This window comes from Podarcis muralis, chromosome 8 (genome assembly GCF_964188315.1).
Source record: "Podarcis muralis chromosome 8, rPodMur119.hap1.1, whole genome shotgun sequence".
Lineage (NCBI taxonomy): Eukaryota > Metazoa > Chordata > Lepidosauria > Squamata > Lacertidae > Podarcis > Podarcis muralis.
In genome coordinates, this window is record NC_135662.1 from 35,409,880 (window position 1) to 35,428,293 (window position 18,414).

The 18,414-nt window shown below is 41.6% G+C and overlaps 1 long non-coding RNA gene across 10 annotated transcripts in view; it reads left to right on the top strand.

Moving 5' to 3' along the window:
* The window catches only part of LOC114600563 (uncharacterized), a 261,139-nt gene that overhangs the window by 102,439 nt on the left and 140,286 nt on the right, over positions 1 to 18,414 (top strand). The gene's annotated exons all lie outside the window — the stretch shown is intronic.

An 18,414-nucleotide genomic window follows, 5' to 3' on the forward strand; every position in this document is an offset into this window, starting at 1 on the left:
GAAAGCAAGCCCTTTCAATGGATTTTACTGACCTTTCCATCAGGCCCCATATGGAGTGGAAAAGTTACTGGGAGGTACAGAATAGCAAACAGCTTGTAAAAATTGTTGAAAAGAAATGAGCATATCATTTACCCGCAGGAACATATATTTTGAATCACAAAAAGCATTCAGTAGCATCAAGATGTAAGATGCCTTAGAATTTTTGGAAAAGTGCATGGTTATCATAGACCAATAATAAGTGTCTCTAGGATATGTTTTCTGAATTAGATAGCAAATATGAGCTGCAGAGCAACTGAGGTCACACTGGGAAGCACGCACAGTGCTCATGATATGAGAGCAGCTAGATGACTGGGTATGGGGAAATAAACAAAGAAAGTAGATCTATTTGTCTATCTACCTATCTGTGGATACCACATAGTTTACTCTTGGCCAGGGGTAGCCAACGTAGTGCCCTCTAGATGTTGCTGGACTCATCATCCCTAGCCATTGGCCATGTTGACTGGGGTTGATGGAAGTTGGAGTCCAACAGCATCTTGAGAGAACCATGCTCCTCTAGGCAATATAGATATTTCAAGTAGCATCTCACTTGCTGGTGGGATTTACTCCTGGATAAACCTGCCTCAGGGTGGGCTGTAAAAGTGAGTCACAAATTCTTGTAATATTCCAGGAAGTTAGACTTTGTGTTTACTAAAAAATAAAAATGAAACAGGGTAAACTTTTGCATTCATACTTTGCTTTTCTAGAAGAGGTTATAATAAATGTATCTAGGCAGCTGGGCTCCAGGCTATCTTTTTCTCCAAAAGGAAACACAAGAAGGAAACTTTCCCTTTAATTTGGGCACTATTAATCATAATGCAGATAATGTGCTTCCACAGTTCCTTGTGAAGTCATCTTCCTTTCTAAGGTCTGTGATTCTTGCTCCCATTGGACGGGATAACTGCACTGCAGGAACAGACAGCAGAACCAAACCAACATTACTTAGCCACTAACTTGCTGTCAGGAAATAGCATTGCTGGATCCCCTCTTCACAGTGGATAGGGAAGGTGGAGAAATTTGGCTCAGTTTGCAATTAATGGAGAACCTGCTAAATTTGCTCTTCCTAAAACAATACACAAACCAAAACACAGCCACCTTTTGAAATTCACCTCTCTCTGAATTTTGCGATGCAGTTCTCCAGACATGTAATGTGTACAGAAATGCCTACACCAGGGTAAAGTGTGCATTAAAAATAAATTATATTCATGAAAAAAACATACAAAATGCATTGTATTAGTGAAAAGCACTTGCCAAAAGAGAGAGAGCATATATTAGGAGAAATATGCTAGTGAATTTTCATGGAAACTTTTGTAAAAAATAAATCCACAAGCTGATCTGCAAATGTGCAGAACTGAACTTAAAACTGGAAAAATAAAAAACCTAGAAAAACTGAAATGGATAGATTTATCCACCCCCGACAGAGGGTATTTGTATTCTTCAAGACCCTGACAAAAATATCCTGCTGTCAGATGCAGAACTTCCTTTCCTTTCAGGGTGCTGTCTCTACTTACACAGCAAAGAGGTAAATTTCCACAAAGTGTAATGACAGGGACAAGAGAGTATGGACTTGTAGGTAGATCACAGAAATATGTGATCACAAGCTGACAGGCCTGGGAGGTTTGTTTAAATTTTTTTGGAGTATGCAATCATTTTAACAATTGGTCTCTGCTGCTATGAATGGGGTTAAGAAAAGCATTTTTATATTTCTGCGCACTGCCCTGGTGTTTTGTATAGAAATAATTTTATCAGTGACTAAATATTAAAAAGTGTTGTGGTCAGGGAATAAGTCTAAGATATCGGAGCTCCCCATTTTGTGTTGATCTGTGTTGGTCTGCAAGATTATCAGTGGGACACAGCACACTCATGGAGCAGGTTGACATGTTGTGGTGTCGTCCCCCCCCTTCGGTTTTCTTTTCTTTACTAAACTGGTCCTCTCCTCTACTTATTGTTAATCTATAGCTCCTGGCACTGAGCATTGTCCCTTGGGAGCTGGGCTGTCATTGACTGAGCCCCCTGCTATTGAACAGTGCTCACAGCAGGGAGCACCTAGCAGAAGCTAAAGCTGTTTCAAGCTGTATTAACCGTTGATCAGATTTCTATGTGAAAATCTGCAGGGTCATCTGGGGACAATTATTTGAAGAGCAACTATGCTTTTCTTCCTCCTCACACCAACTCCCAGCACCAAATATGCAATACTGCCTTTGGGACAAAACAAATGCTGGGAAAATTGACTGTTTTCATTTCTATTTTTACACCAGACATGTAACATTGGCTTTTGCGTACTGTAGGGCTGATTATAGTCTAACCTACAAAAATCAGCCAGGATGAGAGGGATGGTAGAGACATGTGTATCTAGAGAGATTAAGGGGGGAGGGGAAGTGTGTTACAGTAGTTAGAGTGCAGGACTATGACTTGCAAGGGTTCAAATCCCCATATGTGTTCATGAAGCTTGCTGGGTGACCTTGGGCCAGTCAACATCTCTAAGGCTAACCTACCTCATGGGGTATTGTGAGGATAAAATAGGGGTGGGAGGAACCATGTATGCACCTTGAGTTCCTTGGAAGAAAGATGGTTTATTGCATTTATATCCCAAATACAATAAAGGACTTGAAGTGAGGGCAAAATTAAATGTGTTACTTAGTTTATTGTCGTGCAGCTGCTTGTACCATGCCTGCAAAATTCACGATGCATGAGGAACTGTTTGCTTTTCCTGCTCAGTTTCTGTTTGCATGGACTTGGACTCCTATATTTAACAGGTCCCCTTAAACATGTCCCTTTAAACATGATAGGACACTCACCCTCCCTTGTGTTCTGAACAGAGGAGAAGTGCAAAGAATAGCTTTTCTCTGTGAATGAGTGTGGAGGTGGCTGAAGTAGATAGCATTTTCCTTGATGACAGGGCATTCCTTCATCATTGTGTGGTCCTTTCCCCCTTTCTGCTCTTCAAGATGTGGCAGCCATTTTGTGTCAGTACCTTAGAGGTCCCCACTGCAACATATGCTGAATCGTTCAGACCCCACTTCACCTATGACAAACTCAAAACCTCTCCCAGGTACCCCGCCTCAGTCTGAAGTTCATCCAAATCCGGCCCACAGCCCTTATAAGTGGTAAAAAATTCTCCTTGAATGTGTGGGTGTGCCACCTCTATCCACCTTTCAAATCCCCCACCAAACCATCTTTTCTGCAAGACGCTTGGCTCGCCCCCAATTGTAAACATATTTTGTCGGAATGAGTAACTTGTGCTCTGCCAGATGTTGTTGAATGCCAGCTTCAATCCAGCATGGCCAATGGTCAGGCATGATGGGAGTTGTAGTTCAAAGCATGTAGAGGGCCATCGATCTTTCACCCTTGTTCTAAGTACATGCAATGCCATTTGTTCACATCCATCCCTTGCTATACTTTTCTCTGCTTTCCAACCCCTCTGTAATTTGTCTCTACTTAAAACTGTAATCTCCTTGGGATCAGGGATCTGTCTATTTTTCTTTTACATTGATGTCACTGTCTTCATCAAGTCAGAATGTGAAACAACAAGCAAAAGGAGAACAATTTTATGTCTAACATATTTAATACGTTTATGTGAAGACGGCCCTAGAATTGAGAAAGGATTATTTAATCTACTTTACAGTATACAGTTAAAGGAAGGTTTTAAGTCAGACCTCAGTGAGCAAGGAGGTGGGAGGGTTTGCAAATTTTACTACCTTGGGGAGGGATGTAAAAAGGCTAGATAAAAATATTTCAGCTGTACATACGGTAAACATCTGTATATATTATAACAATAAAAATATTATAGTCTTGGTTCTTATTGTCAATTAAATGTAAAACAAATAGTTGAAAAGGAACGCGTGTTTTATAATATTCAAAGGCAATGCAAAAATTGATAAAATATTAGTTATGTTAATGGAGAATAATGAAACCCTCTCTAACAACCATTCTGCATTTATATTTCCTTATTCCTACATATTAAAAATTGCACTTTTTCTGTTTGCAAATGATAATTGATCACAGGCTAAAGAGTGCATATTAAATTAAAAACACTACTGAGCTTTTGGAATCAATTTGCATAATCCTGACAATAATTGTTAAAGGGCAGCAAGAGTGCCATGGACTTAAATCTAGTGTTGTGAACTGCATAAAGAAGGCTCTAATTCATAATGGATAATAAATTGATGCTCTTTGTCAGTTTTCCAGTGAGCAGAGATCCACACTGGAGTGGGGAAAACACATCAGAATTCTAAACGTAATATGGAGCAGAGTGGCCATTGCTGACATCTCTCTATTAACTCACATTGACCAGCTTCTCACTAATCTCAGAGGTCTTTGAGCCAACATGTTAATATATGAAAAATGTTGCTTTGGAAAACAAGGAATAACTATTCAGCAGTTGGTCCTGAGAAGTTTTTGTTTGTGACCATCTATGGCCAAATAAAGTCCATATATTTTGAGCATTTATTTTGTAAGTACTGTATTTATTTTAAAGAGAAAGTGCTTAGCTGAATCTTGTGGGTTTTTAAAAAAGAAAATATGGGTTAGATCCAGACTGTTAGTTGAAGTTAGGTCCCATTGAAATCAACAAGACAAATTAGTCATGATTTGAGTTCCATCAACTTCTGTGAAGGCCAAGTTCAACTAAGTTTGGATGCAACCCTGAATGCTAAACATCTTGTGCATGGTGGATGGATGCAAAATTGCATGCCTTTTTCAGAATGCAAAAAGGAAAAATATACTGGTTATAACCTATAAGCCCCTAAATTACTTATGCCACATCCTGTGCACACTTACCTGAGGGTAAGTCCCATTAAGCTCAGTAAGCTCAGTAGAGCTTACTTCTGAGTAGGCACACCTAGGATTGCACTTGAACTATATATCATCCATATCACTTCTGTTGGTGGGTCTCATTAGAATCTCAAAGATCTACTTAAGGGTATCCTCTTAATGGTGTCACCTATGTACTGTATCAGGTTCAGTCAGCAGGGAACTGTTTCCCAGTTATGAAATGTCATCCCACTGTAGACATAGAAGTCCAGACTTTGCTGCCTGGGCCAAACTAGACATGACTGTGGGAGAACCATGATCAGATTGCTCAGATTTTTGGTCTGTTTTTGTGTTCAGAGGTACAATCACGGTTCCTTCAGTGACACAACTCTTCCTGATGGTTTTAGGGTCTCTGATTAAGCTGGGAAATTGGGGATGGGATGTCAATAATGGTGGGGGAATTTCAGTGAGTTTAAGAAAATAAGAAGGGCCTGTTGGATCAGGTCGATCTAGTCCAACAAGCAGCAAATTTTATTTCATTTCATTGCTACTTGCCACAAGCTTACAGGATGGGTCATGCTATGAATCTAAAATAATACTTCTTTTAAAAAGGGTTTTATTTTAAGAATGCGGTCACAGGATACATGGTCTTAAATTTGTGCTTAGCATTTTCCTTGCAGTAATTGCTAATATTTGAAGGGAGTGGGAAGCCTGACAAAATGCAACATTAAGGACTGGGAGTGGGAAGAAGTGTATCTGAAGAAGTGTGCATGCACACGAAAGCTCATACCAAGAACTAACTTAGTTGGTCTTTAAGGTGCTACTGCAAGGAATTTTTTTTGTTTTGGGAGTGGGAAGGTTAGGGTGGTAACAACAGCCATTGTTGCCATTTACCTTGAGTGGAGAAGGCTTTGTTGGAGTTGCTGGCCTGAAAAAGCTGACAGGGCGCTTAATCTGGCTTTGTAATAATTGGAAATGACATGCCCTATTGGCCTGGGATGAGCTTTTGGTTTATATAGGACAGCACAGTTCCTTCAGACCAGACCTTAGAAAGGGAACTCAAAACGGCTTTTGTACAGCGTAGGATTATGTCTTGATGCTTTGTGTCTTTGGAGATTGAATAATTATCAGCCTTCATACTAATGTGAACGGTGCCATAATATGCTCAGGAGGAATGCCACATTTAAAATACACATGTAAGAAATTCAAAATACTGTAGTGTTGCCACTGACACTAAGTAAAATCTCACCACATAACAGCACATTTGACTGCCAAGGTTTTGTTTCTCTCTTCTGACCGACTGTGCCATCTTCTTTTTAAGAAACCAAGCTCTTAAGTGGAGGGGTGGGCGAGGGATTTGAGGGGAGACATTTCAAATGACTATGGAATGTAGCCTGTTGTCTCACGACTGAATGAAATGTGTTCTGATAGCTAAATGTGATTAGCAAACTCTTTGGAATACACTGTCACATTCATCTTTGGTGCTTATTAGTGTTTTCTTTTTTTGAGGGAAATACATGTATGTTGCTGGTAAAATGAGAATGTTTTTATGCACTGGAACTGGCTGACCTAGATTTCAGTCTGAGCATCAGATTTTTCAGAAGCTAAATGTGGCTTGCTTACTTACTGCATTGCCACACATTTTCAAGAAAGGTTGGTGTAACTGTGACTCTCAGTATCAGCCATGACATACATTATGAAATGAATCAGCTAGGGAGCTAAATTGATTTGGGTACAAAACTGGGTTTGGTTGCAGATTCATCAGAGATGTTCCAATAATGGTTCAGGGGAACCATTGACTTTGGGGAAATAAAGCTATTTAATATTTATTTATTTAATACATTTATATCCCTCCTTTCTCCAAAGTTGGGATCCAAGGCAGCTTGCAACATTGAAAAAAAGATCAATTATAAATACAGGGTAATAATAATAAAAAACCTAGTTAAAAACAATATTTAAAATACATCACACCGTTTAAAGGCAGCAGTTAAAATATAATTTGCCATGACAACAGCCCAGTGATCAGCATTGACTGCAGCTTCGTTTTCAAAGTCCTGTTTGAATAGGAAGGTATTAGCCGGTTGGCAGAAGGATAACAAAGAGGGAGCCAATCTAACCTCTCTCAAGAGGAAATTCCACAATATGGGAGCAGCGACTGAACTGGCTCTCACATCACTACAAAGCCTCTCCTCCTCCCAAAGGGGAGGAGTTGTGATCGGGAGCCGTTTCCTGCCTTTAGCAGGGGGCGTTCCAGCCCCTGCTCTGTTGGCCCGGCTGCCATGCCCCCTGGCAGCCATCCAATCCGGGGGAGGCTTGGGGGCGGGGTTTAGCCACTCAAAATGCGGTCGCAGCAGCGCTTCCTCCTCATTGCGCTGCTGGTTTTTGTCGGATCAGCCACCCACCCACCCTCCCTATAGCTTATCGCTTTTTCTTGACCTTGCTATGCACCTATGGTTGGTCGCCTTGGTTGTCCAAGGGTCCTGGTAGGAATTTTTATCCAACTGGCAAATTGGCACCAGCCAGTTGGTTTTTTACCTACCTCGTAGCAAATTGTCACAACTTTTAGGTATTGGCGGTTAGGCATTGGAATATGTTTGTGTATTGGGGAGCAGGGTGTGGCCATCACCTACCCCTCCAATACCTCTCACATGCTGTAATCAATAAAGTTGTGGCCTTTTTTTTTTTAGCCCATTAACCTAATATTCTGTGTCCGTGTGTCTTTTATTGTCCTCAAGCGGGTGGTGGGTCCTCGTATTACAAACTGTGTTTCTGTTACAGAACTGAGAGAACGTGCTCACCTGAGGATCTTAGTACCCAGGCAAGTTTGCATTCGGAAATATGATCTTTCATGTAACCAGGGCCCAAGTCATAGAGGGCTTTATAGGTCATAACCAGTACTTGGAATTGTGCCCAGAAATGAACCTATGGAGTTTTTTCTTTTTCCTTAACAGGGGAGTATCACACTTCCAGTCATATTCAGCCCTATCTTCATTTCAGGTTTCTTCAACTCTCTGGTGTCAGTTATATAAATATTTATTCCAGTTAGAAGAATTTATAAACTCATTAATAAAAAAATATTCCTAATACATAAAAAGTACATAAAAGCAGTATACAACAATTTTCAGTAACAAACAAATAAAATCAGCAAAATTTTTGAACAAGGATACATAACTAGGTGATATGGCCCAGTAGGCTTGCTGAAACAGAAATGTTTCAGCAGACATCTGAAAGAGTATAATGAGACTGCATGCCTAGTGTTAATTCTGAAGGTTTTATTATTTCACATAATGATGTATTTCTAGATTCAACTGTATTTCATCAATGAAGTACAATATCAGACTTAAATAAGTAAATAAATAAATATTTATTTATTTACCAGGCTTACTAGAACTTTAACAGAGAGCTTTCTAGTGTTCATTTGTTGAGAGAGCACCTGACAGGGTAGAGTGGGTAACCAAGCTTTGAAGGATTTTGTTTCACACTTGCTTTTAAGGGAATACTATATTGAGAATATGAGAATTCATTAACAGAAAAGTTAGCCATTTGTTTCCTCTCACAGTTATTTGAATTTAGAAAGGGCACCTGTAAAAATTGACATTTCTCTCCCTTGTTCTCTCTCCCGGACCATTTGGATCCCTTCCAGTCGGGATTCAGGCCTCATCATGGGACTGAAACTGCCTTGGTCGCACTGGTTGATGATCTCCGGCGGGCTAGGGACAAAGGTGAGAGCTGTTTCCTAGTTCTGCTGGATCTCTCAGCGGCGTTTGATACCATCGACCATAGCATCCTTCTGGACCGTCTTGAGGGGCTGGGAGCTGGGGGCACTGTTATACAGTGGTTCCGCTCCTTCCTCCTGGGCCGTGTTCAGAAAGTGGTGGTGGGGGATGAGTGTTCAGACCCCTGGGCTCTCACTTGTGGGGTGCCTCAGGGTTCTGTCCTCTCCCCCATGCTTTTCAACATTTACATGCAGCCGCTGGGAGAGATCATCAGGAGGTTTGGGCTGGGTGTTCATCAGTATGCAGATGATACCCAGCTCTACCTCTCTTTTAAATCAGAACCAGTGAAGGCGGTGAAGGTCCTGTGTGAGTGTCTGGAGGCGGTTGGAGGATGGATGGCGGCTAACAGATTGAGGTTGAATCCTGACAAGACAGAAGTACTGTTTTTGGGGGACAGGAGGCGGGCAGGTGTGGAAGATTCCCTGGTCCTGAATGGGGTAACTGTGCCCCTGAAGGACCAGGTGCGCAGCCTGGGAGTCATTTTGGACTCACAGCTGTCCATGGAGGCACAGGTCAAATCCGTGTCCAGGGCAGCTGTTTACCAGCTCCATCTGGTACGTAGGCTGAGACCCTATCTGCCTGCGGACTGTCTCGCCAGAGTGGTACATGCTCTGGTTATCTCCCGCTTGGACTACTGCAATGCACTCTACATGGGGCTACCTTTGAAGGTGACTCGGAAACTACAACTAATCCAGAATGCGGCAGCTAGACTGGTGACTGGGAGCGGCCGCCGAGACCATATAACACCGGTCTTGAAAGACTTGCATTGGCTCCCAGTACGTTTCCGAGCACAATTCAAAGTGTTGGTGCTGACCTTTAAAGCCCTAAACGGCCTCGGTCCAGTATACCTGAAGGAGCGTCTCCACCCCCATCATTCTGCCCGGACGCTGAGATCCAGCGCCGAGGGCCTTCTGGCGGTTCCCTCATTGCGAGAAGCAAAGCTACAGGGAACCAGGCAGAGGGCCTTCTCGGTAGTGGCGCCCACCCTATGGAACGCCCTTCCAGCAGATGTCAAAGTGATAAATAACTACCTGACATTCAAGAGACATCTTAAGGCAGCCCTGTTCAGGGAAGTTTTTAACATGTGATATTTTATTGTATTTTTGGTTTTTATGGTAGCCGCCCAGAGTGGCTGGGGAGGCCCAGCCAGATGGGCGGGGTATAAATAATAAATTATTATTATTATTATTATTATTGTTGTTGTTTGTTTCACATATTGAACTCTTGGTGGATATAACTGAGACCAATGACATTAAGGGCTGAGCAGCGACCAGTTTAAAATTACCCAGTTCACAGGTGGCGCTTTATTGACAAGCAGATCACTTAAAGTCATTTAAAGAGCACAAAACTTAGCTGAATTGGAATGTTTAGAGTGCAGAAAGTTGGTTTATGAATCAACTTTCTATGCACACACTTACACGTGCAGAGGCGTTTGTGTGTATGTCTGTACATGTTTGTAAGAAAATGGAAGAGGGGCGATCTCAATATAGGGGAATCTTATGAACCATGCTCAACACTCATGTAAGCAACCCATGGCCTGACTGCAGCCTTTGTATACCCTCCATGGCCTTTTAACAGTCATTGCCATCACTGCCGATTTTACTGTCATTGCCAATTTTATGGCTGATTTTGCCTATTCCGCCATTGTCCCCCATGCCACTGCTTGCCAGTGCTGATTCCAAGCCCACATTCCCAGCATGTTCACACTTCTATCTCAGTGATGTCTATGCTAGCTTGGTCTTGTACATAGAAATGAAGATGGCAGGATCCCCAATGATGTGCTTTACGGGTAGCTGGCCTCAGGCACCAGGCCTTGTTGACACACCAACTCTGCATTATAAAGATGTCTGCAAATGTGACATGAAGGCTGGCAACATTAACTCCATCACGTGGGAATCCCTTGCAGATAATCACAGTCTGCTGGGAGAAAGTCAGGCTGGGTATCCACAGCAACGACCAGAGGAGAAATGACTGCTGGGAAAGAGAAGAAACACTATGGTGCATCTACACCAGTGAAACCTTCATCTTCCTTAGCTGCAGTAAAGCACACCTCTCTCCTATTGGTCTCTACAGCCACAGCAGGCACTGTAACTCTCCAACAGTTTGTTGGCACACTCTGCAACTGATTTTAGCACCAATGGCACATTCTTCCATTGTCTCTCAGGCTTCTTCAACCTTGGCCCTCCAGATGTTTTTGGTCTACAACTCCCATGATCCCTAGCTAGCAGGACCAGTGGTCAGGGATGATGGGAATTGTAGTCTCAAAACATCTGGAGGGCCAAGGTTGAGGAAGCCTGCTCCAGACAGACAGAAGCCAATAATATTGTTTCTCCCCCATCACTTCTGCTTTGCCATCTCAATCCTTTTTATTTTGTCCTCTTTACCCACCTTAGAACTGCAGCTTAAATGAAAGTTCAGAGATCACAGAACACAGTGGGATTGGGATTTGATCTCTGGTGCCCTGTAATTGCCACTGATGACCTACTCCACGGAAACATTTGTGCAAAGTTCAGAATTTGTCTCTTTGTGTGTATATTACCTTTATGCAAAAAAAGTCACTTGACTTTGCTCAGCTCTTTATTTGATCCCAAAGTATTTTTTTTTTATTTTGACATTTACTATCATTTTTTCCCAATTTGCTGTTTAGAAGCAACCTTTAACATATTTCAGATAGAGCTATTTAATATCGTCCATTGTAATTCTCCAGCTTCATCATAATCTATTTTTCTAAGGAGGTCACCTTTAGCACAGGATGAGATTAATGTATTTTATTAACAATCTATCCTTTTTATGAGGTTGTCTAATTTGAAGCCGAGAAAAGACAAATTCAGGTGGCCTTATTTAATCCTTAAGAACCACCTTTCCGCAATCCTCTGTGGCATGAAAAACAAAATTGGTTGGTTTTTTAAATTACAAAATAACATGATCTCCAAAGTGTCTTTTGTTCTGAATATTTTGTCATTTCCATTAGTTATTTTCTGTCAAATACATCTTATCTGCCCTGATATTCTGGTCTGTAGCTGCAGTCAGTGCAATATCTGTTAGTTCATAAAATAACATTTTAAAGAGTTTATGTAAAATTAAAATGTAGTTTATAAGAGCCATTTTAGGAAAAGAGGCAATTCAAGATTCCTTAGCTCAAGCTTTCTGTTAATCTTCTCCCTTTGTTTTGTTTACATATAAAATCCCAATGTGATTATATTTGTTGCTTGAAGTGCTATAAAGTGCTTGGATATGAGGGGAAAGGAGTTGGTTTGCCCTTTTGTACACAAATACACCACAATGTTTATTCAATTTCAGTTTAATCTTTTAGCCAGCAATAAGAATATAAAAGACTGATCCATGGGACTTTTGTTTAGACCAAACCCTAAAGTTGTATATATATTTTAATTTAATCTGGCAGAAGGTTTATTTCTGGTCTGCTCTGACAGTGGGGTGATAGGTTTCTATCGCATTGCCTAATTAATACCTTTAATCTTTTTTAATGGTTAAACTGTCTTCCTTTGGTTGCAAGGCAGACTAGAGATAAAGGCACACAAGACTAGAGGTTAATCCCTGCATTTTACTTCTTAATTTCTGCAATAGGGATTCCCTTCCTTCTTTTGCCTGTTTATTTGAGACTTTCTTCAGACGCTGGCAGAAAAAGACAACAGGAAGTTTCTTTAGCCCTATCATTCAAGATTAGGCAAACATTAAAACTAGGGGAGATAGAATATCAAGTTATTAGGGAGCTGAGTGAATGGGCCACATAATTTCCATATCTGTTTAGGGTGGTTGTTTTTAAGATGCAAATTAAATGTTTATTTTGTGAGCTCTACTTTGTGGCGGGGAGCCTTTTGTGTTCATTCTTACAAGGCAATATAAACTAAAAGTATAATAACTCGGGGGGGGGACCCCATATATTTACACCACAACATAGAAAATCCAATAATATGGTACAGGATTAGAAAACAACATTATTTTCAATTGCCTTATTGAGCTCCTAGCAATAGGCCCCAATGTCTGTGGTGAGAGGAGGGGTGTTGCAGGGCAGGGGAAAATGTTGACCAGCCATCTCCCACACCACATATGGAGGGGATGTGGCCATGGGGGTCAGGAGAACATCCCAGATGCAGCAATCTGCCTGAGATATCTCATGGTGACAGGAGGGCTCCAAGTCAAAGCTGAGAGTAAAAGAAGTCTGAAATCTCATAAGACCCAGGATTTTTTGTTCTTACGGAATTTCTAAACAAGACTTGGGAGAAGTTTATATAAGTCCTTGCCCCACATTTTTCAGCCTCATTCACTCAAAGTAATGAGTGAGCACCACTCCTTTGCGAAGTGACACACCCTGGACTCCAAGACTGTTGTCTGTCTCTTGCCCACCCAAATATAACATGCCTTCTCCTAATCCCTCTAAAGAGAATGCTGGCTTTATTATGAGAGCAATATAAAACCACAGAAAGAGACTAAGTGGCACTTGCTGGTTATGCTTAGAAATAATACCCATGTAGAGGGTGATTTTAACAGAACAACTTTCTTCTTTGAAAGGGGGGTGGGACACACAAAAGAAATTATTTAATCTGTAACAACTCTAAGAAATTTTTCAAGGAGGGATACAGTACTTTAAAGATACTGAAAATTGCCATTGAAAGAATCTATAGATAAAAAAACACCCCACTCTTTCTAGATTTTCCCCTTTTAGAACTGTCAAACTAAGTGGTAGGCTTGTAAGCTTATGGCAAACAAAAGGAACTAGAAATGTGGGGAAATGATATAAAAATGCAGAACAAAGTTTTAAAGTTGTTTTAAAGTGATTCCTTGGGAGAAATGAAATTGAATATTTGCAGCATGTACTCTTCTGCTGACACCAAACTTGATGGTGTTTTGGTGGAGAGTTATCCCCTCTCGAAATAATACATAGAATAGGCCTGTCCTGACATTGGCGTGGAGCTCCAAAAGCAACTCAGAGCCATAAAAACTGGTATGATAAAGTACATATACAAATACTGAATAATACTACCACACTTCACATAATATGTATTTTTAGTAGATAAGCAATATCAGAGGCCAATATAACTATTCTTATTATGTAGAACAGACCCATAGCTAATCAGCATCTATATGAGAAAATCTCCATTTATTAAAGAAAACCTTCTACTTTCTATGAATAAAAATAAGCTTCTTGGCACTTGAATATGTCCTACTTTTGCACCAGTATTTTAAGAAGTGAACAAGTTATTAACATGATTAGTTGAAGGGAGACCTGCACTCTAATGAGTCCACTAAAATATCAACAAAAATTACCGCTGGAAAAAACGGCATCCTATGAAATAGTTTTAAGTGTGTTTCATGGTGAAAAACAATTTGCCCTACCGTTACTATTACTTCTACTATGCTAAAAAGCAGTGGTGGCAGCAGCTGAGAATGTTATCATGTTATATGTGGGGAACTAAGCAGGAGAAAAGGATTGGCCAAAGCCCACAAAATCACTGTCAACCAGCAGGGGTGATTTCCTCTTCAGGATAAACAGAACGATGCTGTAACAGGCAGTGAGGAATTCCCTTGCAGTGGCGTGGCGTGGGGGGTGCAGGGGGGGCCGGCCGCACCGGGCGCAACATCTGGGGTTAGGGCAAATCCACGGGTTAGGGGGCGCAAATCCACGGGTTAGGGGGCTCAAATTACTTGCCTTGCCCCGGGTGCTGACAACCCACGCTACGCCACTGTTCCCTTGCCTCCACAATGATTCCCCCTGCCGCAGATTTGGGCAACCCACCCACCCCTACCCCTCCGCACCCCCACTGCTGTGCTCACACTGCTATCAGCCCTGTCACTGCAACTGTACCTCACCTGCAGCTATGCCTGCACTGCCACCACAACACAGCGGGGAGGGGGATGAGGCAGCACAGGAGAAGCCTCAGAGGGGTTGGCAGGAGCACAATGGCATAGACAGGACCAAAGCAGGGTGGGGGTTGGATCTGCTGCCTGAAGCAAAGAGCTTTACCTTACCTAATGTATCCCTTCATGGATCACTGCCTTGTCATGGCAAAAGGGCTTGAATTACTTTGAGAAGCTATGAGCTATGCCATGCAGGGCCACCCAAGGTGGACAGGTCATAGCCGAGAGTTTAGACTAAATAATAATAATAATAATAATAACAACAACACATTTTTATTTATACCCCGCTCTTCCCGGTTCAGAAAACCAGGCTCAGGGCAGCTAACAACAAATTTAAAACACTTAATTAATGCTAAAAAACAAAAAAAAGCATAAAATACGGTATAAAATGTGAATAACAATAAATGTGATCCACCTGGAGAAGGAACTGGCAAACCACTCCAGTATGTTGCCAAGAAAACTCCATGGACATAAAAAAGGAGAATCTTTGAGAAGATAGTGAGAGTTTCCAAGAACACGACTAAGACGATTAAACAACAACAAACCTAATGTATAGGCTGCCCCTGACACAACGGAGCAGCTGAACAGCATTGTGCGGGGGGGGGGGTCTCCCCCCTGAAATTATTGATTTCTCACATTTATATCCCATCTTTCTTCCCTCGAAACCTTTGGCAATGTACAAGGGGCTTAGCTTTAGCATGCTCTATGTATCACAGACTGTTATGCATTCAGTGGTGTATGTTTGCCTGAGCTCTGGTCTAAGTGTTCTCATTTGATTCATGATATCCAGTCACAGAACTTTTCAGGATTTGGGCCCTTAAACTTGGAGTCATGATTCGCAGCTTGGAAGTTTAGACAACCAATCATGTTGGGAGTGGGAGTGGCCAAGGCCTTCAGAAATGTATATAAGCAGTTGCTTTGCCCCTGTGGTCCAGTTCTGTTAGTTCAATAAAGGTTCTTGCTGCTATCACTGTGTCTTGCCCACCTACACTTCATAGACCATAGCCTTTACCTGATTACAACTATACCTGACAGTGCTGATAATCTGTTCTGCAGACAACAGGGGCTGGATCTCTAGGCCCAGAATTGTTTGTGACACTTTCTGCAGCACTCTGATATTTGACCCAGGAGTTCCATGGCGTGTGGGATTCAAACTCCAGCTGCTTTCATCCCAATACAACTTGCTATTCAGTGGTCTATGCTGTCTCAGGGCAAGGACTGGCTTGTGGTTAAGCTGTGTATAACCTATCAGGAATCTTATAAGGTAAAAGTAAAAATAACTTTTGGGTCCTTCAGTAGCCAAAAGGCACTGTCTGTGCACAAGAATGGGATAACAACAGGCTTAAGCCAACCCCAATGCTCATAGAATTCAGAAAAAGGGGACGATCACTCCTAACATATTGATGCAGACTGAGACTGATGAGAACTGAGCATGCTCAGTGGGCATGCAATACTGACTGACTGTTTGGAATGGGGGTGGGGTGGAAATGGAAAGGGTGAACAGACAATTGTCCAGGAAAAGGTCATAGCATGTCTGCCATCCTGAACAGGAAAACACGACAATATTTTGCTGCTGTTCTCCTTTGTTTTGAATGATTCCCAACTGCATCTGTTTTTGTTACTTGACTATATAAGGAAACATCGCTTCTCTGCCCAATGTTGAAGCTATCCTTAGTAGGTTTTTACTTGGAGTTGAGATCTCCATGCTTCTTGTCACCACAAAACCACAATGAGATTTCTTATTTCAAATAGTTGTGAGATAAGTGAAGCCCACAAAATTAGCTGAGATGAATCACTCCTCACCCTTTCAGCACGCCATTCATGTACGAGGGACTCTGGGAGAAATTAGTGAATTAAAAACAAACATGTTGATGTGATTAATGAGGCATGAAGAGCAGAGAGGACCACAACTATGAGAAGCAAATTGATTGTATTGATTTTATAGACATAAACAATAAATATCTCAACAAAACAAAAGTTGAGTAGGAAGCAGCCACTTCCAATAGCACTATCACCCCTTATCTACTTTGTACAGATACATACGTACATACATATATACATAGAAGATAAACATATTTTTATACAATAGTACTTAAAATATATTTTACTGTTCTGTAAAGAGCCAGTTTGGTGTAACAGTTAGAGCAGAGCTTTCCAAACTTTGTGTCATGACACATTAGTGTGTCAGTTGCAGTGTGTAGGTGTGTCACACAAATGCTCCCTGCTCTCCTCCCAGGGTTGGAAAGGGGTTAGTTTAGCCTTCAGTTTGCTAGTAGAACTGAATTATTGTGCCACAAAATGATGCATGTCTAAAAAGTGTGTTGCCAACATGAAAAGTTTGGAAAGCTCTGAGTCGGAGTGTTGGAGTGGGAGACCAGGGTTCAAATCCCCTCTCAGACAAGAAGCTCACTGGGTGACTTTGGGCCAATCACTGTCTTTTAGCCTAGCCTACCTCACAGGGTTCTTATGAGAATAAAATAATGAAGGGAGAACCATGTACTCCACCTTAAAATCTTTGGAGGAAAAGGTGTTATATAAGTGTAATAAAGAAAATAAAAAGAATGTGTTTGAATGAAAGATAGCCACTGCAGCCTTTAAAGACAGAGAAGGTGAAGGGAATTAAGACCACTTTATTTGATGCTTTGTTCTTGTTGTTTTTTAAAAACTTTGGAAACAAATATGAATGCAGCAAGACTTTCAATATCATTCAACATCATGCAGATATGTGCTTTCACCAGATACTTGTTTTAGAGAACACTGGTGGGCTGTGGGCTACAAGATGAGGAGCCAGGCTAGGGGACTGGTGGGTATCTATTTGCATCTTTCTGGATGGATACTATCTTGTTCCAGGCTGGGCCCCATAGGTGGTACTGGTGAAGCTCAGCAAGAGTCCAGGGTGTTCAGAAGCACCACAATCTGCTCACTGTGGAGCTGGGTGCTATCAGGCTGGATACAAGGCACCAAAGAACTAGAATATTGTAACTATGGAATATCTGAAGACAATCTAGGGTTTAAGTAGCCCTGTTGCCAGGTTGGTGTTTCCAGCTCTGCCCTCTCTGAAGAAATTGCTGGTGTTAAAAGAGGGAATGACCCTATTACATAGGCAACGACTGTGGTGGGTATAGGGAATCCGCTGCTGCTCCTGGAGGTGGTGGCACAGAGGTGCCCTGTTTCAGTGCAGTAAGTTCTGAGAAGTCCTTAGATTCAAAGGAGGGAGACAGAGTACAGGCAAGTGACCAGACCATGTAACCAATGACCAGGTATGAGCTGGCACTCAAGGCAAGGCTGCATGGCAATCAGGCAGACCAGTTCTCAGTGGGGTGTTCATCTTGACCAGTCAGAATCTGCTACTTGGGAAGCAAATCCTAAACTGGGGCTGAGCACCTAGTCAACAGCTCTGTGCAGGATGGTTTAAACACATCTATCACCACCAGCATTGTCCCAGATCTACACTAATATGCCAGTATTTTATATGTGCTCATTTCACTGTTGTCATATTTGAATTGCTTGCCCTTCCCCGCCCCAAATATTCCATATGTGGATATTTGGCATAGTTCTCTGGACTGTAGAAGATAGCAAACATCATCAGGGATAATGACGTCACTGGCAGAGGCAATATGCAAAAAAAATAGTATGTGATACTAAGGAATACGAGTGAGCCATCACAATTTATGTAATACTATTTGATCATTTTGTTTGTTTGCTTCCAGAGTTTTAAAACTTGGATTAGCCTTCTGCAAAATTCTAAGACAATTCTGTGGTTTGCATGAGGCTTGTGCCCTGTGGGTAGGAAAGGTTGCTAAGGAGAAACTTTTTATTTGTATGCAGCTGAGAAGTGGCTGCATGTGCAGTTTTAAGCTAATGAATAACTTGTTAAGCACACCTGTCCAAGTGGACCAGCTCCCACTAGGAAGTCTGCTTCCATTCTATAATTAATCTCCTTATCCAAGGGAAGTTGGAGTAAGACTATCAT